The 10317-nt window shown below is 43.5% G+C and overlaps 1 long non-coding RNA gene across 1 annotated transcript in view; it reads right to left on the minus strand.

The window, feature by feature from the left end:
• Window positions 1-7326, minus strand: part of LOC126492934 (uncharacterized) — a 7881-nt gene extending 555 nt beyond the window's left edge. Inside the window, exons 1-2 of the long non-coding RNA XR_007589711.1 lie at window positions 7263-7326; window positions 172-236 (exon numbers count right to left, since the gene is read on the minus strand). This is a non-coding gene — a long non-coding RNA (uncharacterized lncRNA). The remainder of the gene's footprint in view (window positions 1-171; window positions 237-7262) is intronic.
• Between the last annotated feature and the right edge of the window lie 2991 nt (window positions 7327-10317).

The following is a 10317-nucleotide window of genomic DNA, read 5'->3' on the forward strand; positions in this document are numbered from 1 at the left end:
TTTATTCTGTCATTATAGAGATATCTAAGCACTTTAATCTGGTGATCATTGTTGGACCTACCTCTACCCTGTCTGCTTACACACACAGACTGCCCTGCTAAGAGGACAACGATAGTTCCTTTGTAGACAGATTTTTAGGTGATGAAAGCTGTCTAGGATGGTGGCCCTTACCTGATAGTGTCTCTTGCCCAAGCAGAATCTCACTCCTGACTTCCATGCCTGGGTGGGAGAGATTTCTGTAAATAAAGGGGTAGTACTTAAATTTATTCTGCAGTATTTACATTTATTAGGGGCTTTAAATGTCAGCTGTGGAGTTCAGGACATCTTTAGAATTGATCTTGTGCCTGGGTTAAGATCATTTCCAGCTATTTTCAAGGATTTTAGAGAGCTGTACTGTTCTAGAAGGCAGGGTGGAGAGGCATTTGCAGGCTTCAGAGGCCTTTCTTCTATATAGAATATCCCTACTTGCTATTGATGCTGCTCTGGAGCCCGGAAAAAGAGGGCAAAGCTGCTACCAAAAACCCATGGAAGGGCTGGGAAGATGGATGATTCATTGGTTAAAGTGCTTGTCATGCAAGCATGGGAGCCTAAGTTCAGATTCCCTGTCACCCAAACAAAAGCTGGGTAACCCCAACAGGCAGGAAGATGCTAGGGGCTTGTTGTCCAATCATTCTAGACAAAGCAGCAGTCTTCGGGTTAAGTGAGACTCTGGCTCAAAAAAATTAAGATGGAAGCCAGGCATGGTAGTGTATTTAGGAGGCAGAGGCAGGTGAATCTGTGAGTTTAAGGCCAGTTTAGTACAGATAGTCACATTGTGAGTTCTAGGCCAGCCACAATACATAGCAACCCTATCTTTATTTTTTTTTTTAAGATTTATTTATGTATACAACATACTGCCCCAATGTTTGCCCGCACGCCAGAGGAGGGCACCAAATTTCAGCACAGAAGGTTGTGAGCCACCATGCGGTTGCTGGGAATTGAACTCAGGACCTCTGGAAGAGCAGCCAGTGCTCTTAACCTCTGAGCCATCTCTCCAGCCCCCGCAACCCTATCTTTAAAAATAAAGTGGAAAGAAATAAAAGATGCCCAATGTTGCCAGGTGGTGGTGGCACATGTCTTTAATCCCAGCACTTGGAAGGCAGAGGCAGAAGATCTCTGAGTTTGAGGCCAGCCTGATTAGTCTACATAGTTCCAGGACCATCAGAGATACATAGTGAGACCCTGTCTGGGAAAAGCGAAAATAAACAAAAAACCCACAACATAATAGGCAAGTAAAAAGCTCACTGGAGGGGCTGGAGAGATGGCTCAGTGGTTAAGAGCACTGCCTGCTCTTCCAAAGGTCCTGAGTTCAATTCCCAGCAACCGCATGGTGGCTCACAACCATCTGTAATGAGATCTGGTGCCCTCTTCTGGCCTGCAGACACAATACTGAGAATACTGTATACATAATAAATAAATCTTTTAAAAAAAAAAAAGCCCACTGGAGGAGCTTGCCACCAAGCCTAATGACTTCAATCCCTAGGAAGGAGAGAACTAACTCCAGCAGTAATCCTTTAACCTCGCCTGGGGCACTGTGGTCTGTACCTGCCCACGCATACATACAAATAATGTAATGAGATATGTAACATCCAATTCACACATCACAGATAAAAATCACTGGCTTTGTGTTAATATGGAGACTGGCAAGCTCAATAAGAATAACAGCAAAAGTCAGTTAAAATGGGGGCGGGGTGCTACAAACTAAAATATACTTTGAAAACATCACTGAATTTAACCCCTTAAAGACTAATCAGAATTTTTTTTAATACATGACTTTCGATATGGGATGAAAGTTTGCACTGGGGCTTGGGAGATGGCTCAGGAGGTCAAGTGCTTGTTCTGTTTTAGTTTTGTTTCATGGTAAGACCATGACCAAACCAACTGGGGAGAAGGGGTCTTACTTCCCCTTACACATTATAGTCTATCATCAAGGAAAGGAACTGAAGCAAAAGTCGTGGAAGAACACTAATTGGCTTGCCTGGTGTGTGTGTGTGTGTGTGTGTGTTTTAATATACGTACCCAGCCAACACTACACAAACCTAGGTGCACATAAAAACTTTTGACAGTGTGTATGTGTAACTCTAGCACTGGGTGTGAGACAGGTGGATTCTGGGGACTTCCTGGTCAGCTAGTTTAGCCGAAATATTGAACTCCAGGTTCAATGGTAGAACCTCAAAAAGTAAGCTGGAGCTGGTGAGATGGCCCAAGTTTGATCCCCAGAATCCATGTAGAAGGTAGAAGAAAACACAGATTTGTCCTGTAGGCTTCACAAACAGATCGTGGTATATGTACCCACACACATACAGTATTTTAAAAAGGAGAGAGAAAAAGTTCCCCAATGTCAGCCTACACATGACCCATTCATAACTTAGAATTGCCAATGGGATAAATCTTAAAAAGGAATAGATGGATCTCAATTCATTTTGAAGCAGCAGCGCCCATCCACCAAAGTCTGTCAAGGACATTCCAGGAAGTGCTAGGGACCAACTGCCATGAATAGAGACGTAAAATTCAAAGGATCACATGGAGCTCAGTCTAGTCCTCAATTTGTTAATCTGCCCCAGCTTCCCAAAGTCTGGGATAATAGGCATGTGCTACCGTACTCAGTGGTGAGGACCAGTGTCTTAAAATGAAAATAAGAAACTGGGGGAGGTGTCTCATACCTGTAATGCCAGCTGGGAGCTGAGACAATGACTGTTGGGAGGTCAAGCAGCCTTGTCTTGATAGGCTCTACATTGTATTGGCTACAGACAGACCTTGTCTCAAGAACAGCAATAAGGCTGGAGAGATGGCTTAATGGTTAAGAGCACTCACTGACTGCTCTTTCAAGGACCTGGATTTGGTTCCCAGCACCCACATAGCAGCTTTCAACTGTCTGGATGTAGACCAGGAGGTCTGACACCCACTCTGCAGGCATAGGCATGCAATTAGTGCAGTCATGCATGCAAGCAAATCACCCATATACATAAAAACAAATGTTTTTATGCATATGGTTTTTTTACCTGAAAAATAAGGAAGCAAGGGGTATATCTTAGTGATAAAGCACATAATTGAGTCCTTAATTTGAGCTATGGCACCACAGAAATTTCCCTATAAATAATCAAATCTAGCAGTGCATTAAAATAATGGACCAGGCTGAGTGATGGTGACATATGCCTTTAGTCCCAGCACTAGGAGAGGTGAGGGCAGGCAAATCTCTGAGTTCAAGGCCAGCCTGGTCAATAGCAAATTCTAGAAATGGCTCCATAGCTATTGAGAAACCCTGCCCGGAAAAACCTAAGTAAATAAATAAGTAATAATGTATCAGATTAGCGTTGAAAATTATCATTAAAAATATCAGGTTGATTCAGTCTGTGAGAGCCAGTCGGTGTGGTTCACAACAGGAGAAAAGCAATTACTTAGATAACATCTAACACCTATCCATGATTTTTTTTTAATTATGTCTACCACATGTCTTTAATCTCAGCACTCATGAGGCAAAGGCAGGCAGATGCCTAAATTCAAAGCCAGCGTCGGGTACCTAATGAGACCCTATCTCAAAAATATTTTTTTTTAAAGAAACAGGTGGAGACATTTATAATCTCAACATTCAAAAAATGGTGGCAGGAGGTTCAGAAGTTCAAGGTCATCTTTAGTATTTACAGTTGGAGGTTAGAGCTAGGGATATAGCTTAGTGGTAGAGCATGTGCTATCCCCAGCATTGCACAAAGAAGAGTCAAAGGAAGAACAGAAATCCTGGGTTATAAAGCAATCTTTAATAAAAAGCATCAACAAAAATCCTACAGCAAACCTCTCAAAAGAAATGTTGATCGAGGCCAGGCTGGTCTACAAGAGCTAGTTCCAGGACCAGAACCAAAAAAGCTACGGAGAAACCCTGTCTCGAAAATTCAAAAAAAAAAAAAAAAAGTTGAAATCATTTTCCATAAACCAAGTACATGCCTATGATCCCAACATTAGGGAGATAGAGGCAGGAGCTCCAAGAGTTCAATGTCCTCCTCTATTACATGAGACCCTGTCTAAAAAGAAATAAAGTCATTTTCCCTGAGGTGAAGAAAACCAGGATGTCCAGTCTCATACCTCCGTTATTCCTAACCAGTGTGATTTAAAGGGGTGGGGAGCGTGTAGGAGAACCATATATGCTGACAAAACAGTGGATAGAAATAAACTAAAAGGAACTCCACAAATGCTTACAATCATGCGAATTTAGCAGATCATAGAAGGCAAGGTCAATAAAATAATCGTGTTTTTTCATAATACAGACAAAATAAAACTTTAAAAATATATGTTTAATCCCAGCTCTTTGGAGACAGAGGCAGGTGGATCTCTGTGAGTTCGAGGTCAGCCTGGTCTACAAAGCACGTTCCAAGACAGCCCAGAGCTGTTACACAGAGAAACCCTGTCTGGAAAAAAAAAATATTATATTATATTATTGGTTTGGAGAGATGACTCAGTAGTTAAGATCCCTGACTACTTTTCCAGAGGACATGGGTTCAGTTCCTAGCACCTACATGGTGGCTCACAAGTGCTCATAACTCCATTCCAGAATATAGAATGCCCTCTTCTGACCTCCTAGGGCACAGGCATGCACATGGTAGACATACGTGCAGACAGAACATTCACGTGCATAAAATAAAAGTGTGGCTACAAGAATTAAACGTACAATAAGCTGGATGTGGTGGCACATACCTGTAAACTTAGCTTACAAGGAATAGGCAGGAGAATCAGTTCCAAGTCACCCTCAAATATGAGCAACCGTATCTCAAAAGTAAGTAAATGGCATTAGAAAGTTGGCTCAGCAGTTAAGTGTAGGTGCTGCAGGCTGGAGAGAAGACTTGGTCGATAAGATCACTGATTGTCCTTCCAAAGGACCTGGCTTTGACCCCTAGCACCCATGCATGTGGTGTCCCACAACCATCTGTAACTACAGTTCCAGGAAAACTGACATCCTGGGGCACCAATAAAATTAAAATTTGTGTGTGTATGTGTGTGTGGTTTTCCGAGACAAAGTTTCTCTGTGTAGCCCTGGATATCCTGGAACTTGACTTGTAGACCACAACGGTCTCAAATTCAGAAATTCGCCTGCCTTTGTCTCTGGAGTGCTAGGATTAAAGGCATGAGCTACCATGCCCAGCTAAAATAATATATTTTTTTAAGAAAAAAGAGGGGTCTGGAGAGATGGCTCTGAGGTTAAGAGCACTGACTGTTCTTCCAAATGGACCAGGTTCAATTCCCAGCACCCACATGGCAGCTCACAACTGTCTGCAACTCCAGTTCCATGAGACCCGATACCCTCAGACAAACAAATGCAAGTGAAGAACTATATTCAGAAAATAAAAATAAAATTTTCAAAAAATATGAAAAAGAAAGAATAGTCATTACTCTTGCAGAGGACCTGGGTTTGACTCCCACACGCACAGGGCAGCTCACAACCCTGCAAGCTCTAGGGGTTCAAATGCTCCACATAATTAAACTTCTATACATAATTTAAAATTTTTAAAAATAATTAGGAAAGGGCTGGAGAAATGGCTCAGCGGTTAAGAGCATTGCCTGCTCTTCCAAAGGGCCTGAGTTCAATTCCCAGCAACCACATGATGGCTCACAACCATCTGTAATGAGATCTGGTGCCCTCTTCTGGCCTGCAGGCATACACACAGAACACCGTATACATAATAAGTAAATAAATAAATATTTTAAAAAATAATAATTAGGAAAGAAATAAGACTTACAAGGACACCAAATGATGCAGAGAGCTTTTACACTAATAGTGAACATTCTTTGAGATAACTGACTGGGGTGCTGGAGAGATGGATCAGCAGACTAAGACTCCTCTTCTAGAGGACCAGGGTTCAATTCCCAGCACCCACATGGCAGCTTTCAATGGTCTGTAACTCCAGTTCCAAGGGATCTGACATCCTCATACAGACATACGTATACAAGCAAAACACCGATGCACATAAAATAAAAATAAATTTTTTTAAAATAAGAAAGACAAATGGGAGAAAACACATCACCCCCGGGTTGGAGAACAACAGAGTAAGGATGTCAATTACCTCAAGTGGACCTGCTTGCTGCTTCAACTCAGTTCTGAGAAAAACCACACCAGGCTTATTATTGTGAAAACTGACAAGCTGCTTCTGAAAATTTACCCAAACAGCCAAGGTAATCTTGAATAAAAATGAAATTAGCCTTTTTACTTGCAGGTCTCTTTAACCTTTTGGAAACCGGACTTTCATAAAAATAGCACGCACATATCTTATTTTAATGGTCTTCTGTGAAATTTTGGATCAGTTTGGAATTATACCACATACTGTTTATTTTACTAGCTATCATCTGGGGCCCTGGGATTTTTATCTTTCATACCTCCTGCAGCTTCCCACCCTCCACGTAATGATAGTGTGCCGAGACAGTTTTGCTGGCGTAGAGGAGCAGTTATAAACTCTCTGGTCTTCTGAATTATGTATACTGGTTTTTACAGGTAGGTAGTCTTCACAGCGATTTTTCAGATGGAATCTCAGTCTCTCCCCAATGTGTGGCAAGCAGGTACACACACCCAGTTGTACATCAGGTGTGCATGTTCATATGTGCTTGTGGGAGTCAGAGGTCAATATTGCATGCCTTCCTCACGCACTCTCCACCACAGTTTTTAAAAAGTGACGCATGTATGTCTGTGTGAGGATGTGTATGGACACTTGCGAAAATGGTGGACGTTGATTCTCTCCTGCTGTGTAGGTTCCTAGGCGGCTGCTCGCTGTCGGTCTTGGCAGCAAGTGCCATTACTCCAGAGCCATTTGGCCAGTCCCACCTTGTCCTTTGAGACAGCCTCTCACTAAACCAAGAATCTGCTGTCTCTGCTTCCACGGCTGTAGGCTTACAAGGTGGGCTAGCATGTCTGCTTTCCCATGGGCACTAGGGAATGGGGGATACAGGTCCTCATTAACAGAACTTTACCGATGGTACCACTTCCCAACCCTCCCTCTGTGTGTATTTGTGTGTGTGTGTGTGTGCGCGCGCACACGCACATGCAGAGTCATGTATGTGAGTGTAAGCACAGGTGTGAAGGGGAGAGAACGATCTCTAGTGTCCATTCTCACCAGCCAGCTTTTTAAGACACATCTTTATTGTTGTTTGCTTCTATGTGTGGAGGCGTAAGTCACGAACAATGCCACACCAGTTTGGAGTTATGATTAATAGGGTGGTATTTATTTAAAGGGGAAAAGACTTACAGATCACCGTCCCAGACAACAGCCCTCTGCGCAACCAGGAAGGGAGTCTAGTCGCTGGCAGAGCAGGAAGTGAAGAGAGCGAGCGGAGAAAGTAGCCGCTTTTTTAAAGGGAGAGAGAGACCACGCCCCAATGGGCTGGTATCTCAGCAGCTATTGGTTGGAGGGGCGGAAGGACCTCCCGCAACATGTGTACACCGGGCTAGCTGGGCCCATGAGTGTCTGCGGATTCTCCCTTCACCCCCATCTCACCACTGAAGCACTGGATTAAATACTCACTACTTTACCAAATTATATATGAGTTCTGGAGATTCAAACTCAGGTCGCCAGCTTTTAAGGCAAGTGCTTTATCCTAGAGCCCTTTCACAGACTCCATCTGTTTTTGTTTTAAGATAGGTTTCTCACGGATCCTAGAGCCAACTGATTTGGATGGACTAACTAGCTGACCAGCAAGCCACAGAGATCACCGGGTCTCCATGTCCCTGGCACTGAGGTTGCAGACCCGTTCCTCAGTCTGGCTTTTTTTGTGGATTCTGGCATTCTGAATTCCTCATGCTTTCCCAGCGAGCACGCTACTGACTGAGCCATCTCCCCAACCCTGCGATCTAATATCTCGAGTTATCTTTTGAGTACAAACAGATGCTTTATCTTAGAAATTGGAGTTCAGTTCAGGAGGTTGGGGAAGGAGACTCAGATTCCCCAACCTGAATGTCCCAAGCAGTAGACATGTTTAGGTATGGTAGTCTTGGCCCCGAGTGCCAAGAGGGGAATTCAGGCAGACATAGATGGAAGACTAAGGGTATGATGTTTCTATCTCCCTCTACCACCTGCTACTTCATTTCAATTTAGGGCTTCTAGGCCTTTCCTGGGCATGGTTCCCAGAAAGTCCCTCTACAGCTGCCCCGATCAGGTTTCTGGATCTGTTAATAATAGACAAGTGTGGGGGAAGGGGCCAGGATCTTTGCAGACGTGGGAATTACCAAAGCAGCTGGACAGTTCCTGTGCCAAAGCCCCGTCTGCTGCCTTCTGGATCTATACAAAGTCCCATGCTCTCTCCAAGAGCTACCATCCAAGAACTCTTTCTATTTATTTTGCATTTATCCATTTAGTGTGTGTGTGTGTGTGTGTGTAGGTCTGAAATCAACTTTAGAAGTTAGTTCTTACCTACCACCATATGGGTCTTGGATAGCAAATACAAGTGGTTAAAGTAGGTGGTGGTGGCGCACGCCTTTAAACCCAGGGCTTGGAAGGCAGAAGTAGGCATATCTCTTTGAGTTCGAGACCAGCCTGGTCTACAAAGAGAGTTCCAGAACAGCCAGAGCTTTTACACAGAGAGACCCTGTCTTGAAAAACAACAAAAGAAGAAAAGAAAAAACTAGTCGGGCTTGGCAGAAAGTGCCTTTCTCCACTGAGCCATCTCTCACCAAGCTCCTTCCCAGCATTTTCAGGAGCTAAACTGATCTTGCGAAATCGCTTACATACTCAACCCCCAAATCAGAACCCAGAGGCTGAGAAGGCTAAGAAGCCGGACTGTGTTGATGAGAACACAGGAGGAGAATATTTGGAACCTGCTGTCTCCCAGGAAATCTCATCGTAGTAACACCCTTTTTCCTACATCACCCAGGAGCTGGGGTCACATTGAGCTGATGAGAAAGAGGCAAAAGGTATATGGACCTGGGGTAACAGGAGGAATTATGTGGAAGAGGGGGATTGTGAAAGGAGATTATAATGGCAGGCAAGCGGGCCTGGGAGAGCAGGACAAGTGTGTCACACTGCCATGGAACCTCTGCTAAGTCAAATGTCAAATCTAAAATTGGTGGTTTAATTTTTTTTTTTAAAGATTTATTTATTTATTATGTATACAACATTCTGCCTCGATGTATGCCCGCACGCCAGAGGAGGGCGCCAGATCTCAGTACAGATGGTTGTGAGCCACCATGTGGTTGCTGGGAATTGAACTCAGGACCTCTGGAAGAGCAACCAATGCTCTTAACCTCTGAGCCACCTCTCCAGCCCTGGTGGTTTAATTTTGATGTCCTTACTTTTCCTACTCCCCAAGAACAACTTCCCTTTTAATGTCTACCTTCCCTTTGGACTATGCTTTAGGCTACCAAAACCTATTCTCAAACAAGGAGAGCGGTATGTGCCTACAGTCGGAGCACTTGGGGGTGGAAGCAGGAGGTTCTGGAGTTCAAAGTCACCCCTAGCTACATATTAAGTTCGAGGACAGCCTTGACTACACTACGATCAGTCCATCTATAAAAAGATGGGGGGGGGTGCACGCCTTTAATCCTAGCACTTTGGGAGGCAGAGGCAGGTGGCTGTGAGTTCAAGGCTAGCTTGGTCTACAAAGTAAGTTCCAGGATAGCCAGGGCTACACAGAGAAACCCTGTCTCAAAAACAAAACAAAACAAATGGCCACAAACAAACCTGCCTGCTGTCAGTAAAATAAATAAATAAATAAACAAACAAACAGTCAATCCATTACCTGGATAAATCAAGTAGAACTACTAAGGTTTCAGAGATTGCAAGGAGGCACCGATGTTCATACTTGCCTCGTCCTAGCTTTTTTGAAGGCTCAGATGAGGTTGGGGGGCCCACCTGAGACCACAAGTTCAAGACCAGCCCGAGCAACATAAAGAGATTCCCATTTCACAAAACAAGAAATTAATCGCCGAAGTTTAAATCTCTTTCATGGTAAAATATAATAGAAGCAATATAGAACTACAAAAAGAAAATAAGGGGCTGAGTGAATTATTATAAAATGAAGACTCCTGTTTGTACTCAGGACTAAAAATAGCTAGGCACCTATTCTGCCACAACTCTTTCCTAAAGTAATCGACATTCTGGCTTTTGTGGTCATCACTTAGAAGGGTTTTATTTTAATGGAACTTAAAATTTAGCTATAAATAACCACTAATGGCAGGCTCTTAGGCAGTTGAGAGGTATTTGAGGGAACTAGGAGAGGCAGTCAGAACTCAGTCCACTAAAAATCATGCCATTTCACGAAGCCAGCTCCCTCTGTGCCCGTGACTAAAATACACCACTGAAAAGGAAC

This window comes from Alexandromys fortis, unplaced genomic scaffold, assembly GCF_014885135.2.
Source record: "Alexandromys fortis isolate MF-2015 unplaced genomic scaffold, M_Fortis_MF-2015_v1.1 scaffold_319, whole genome shotgun sequence".
Classification (NCBI taxonomy): Eukaryota; Metazoa; Chordata; class Mammalia; order Rodentia; family Cricetidae; genus Alexandromys; species Alexandromys fortis.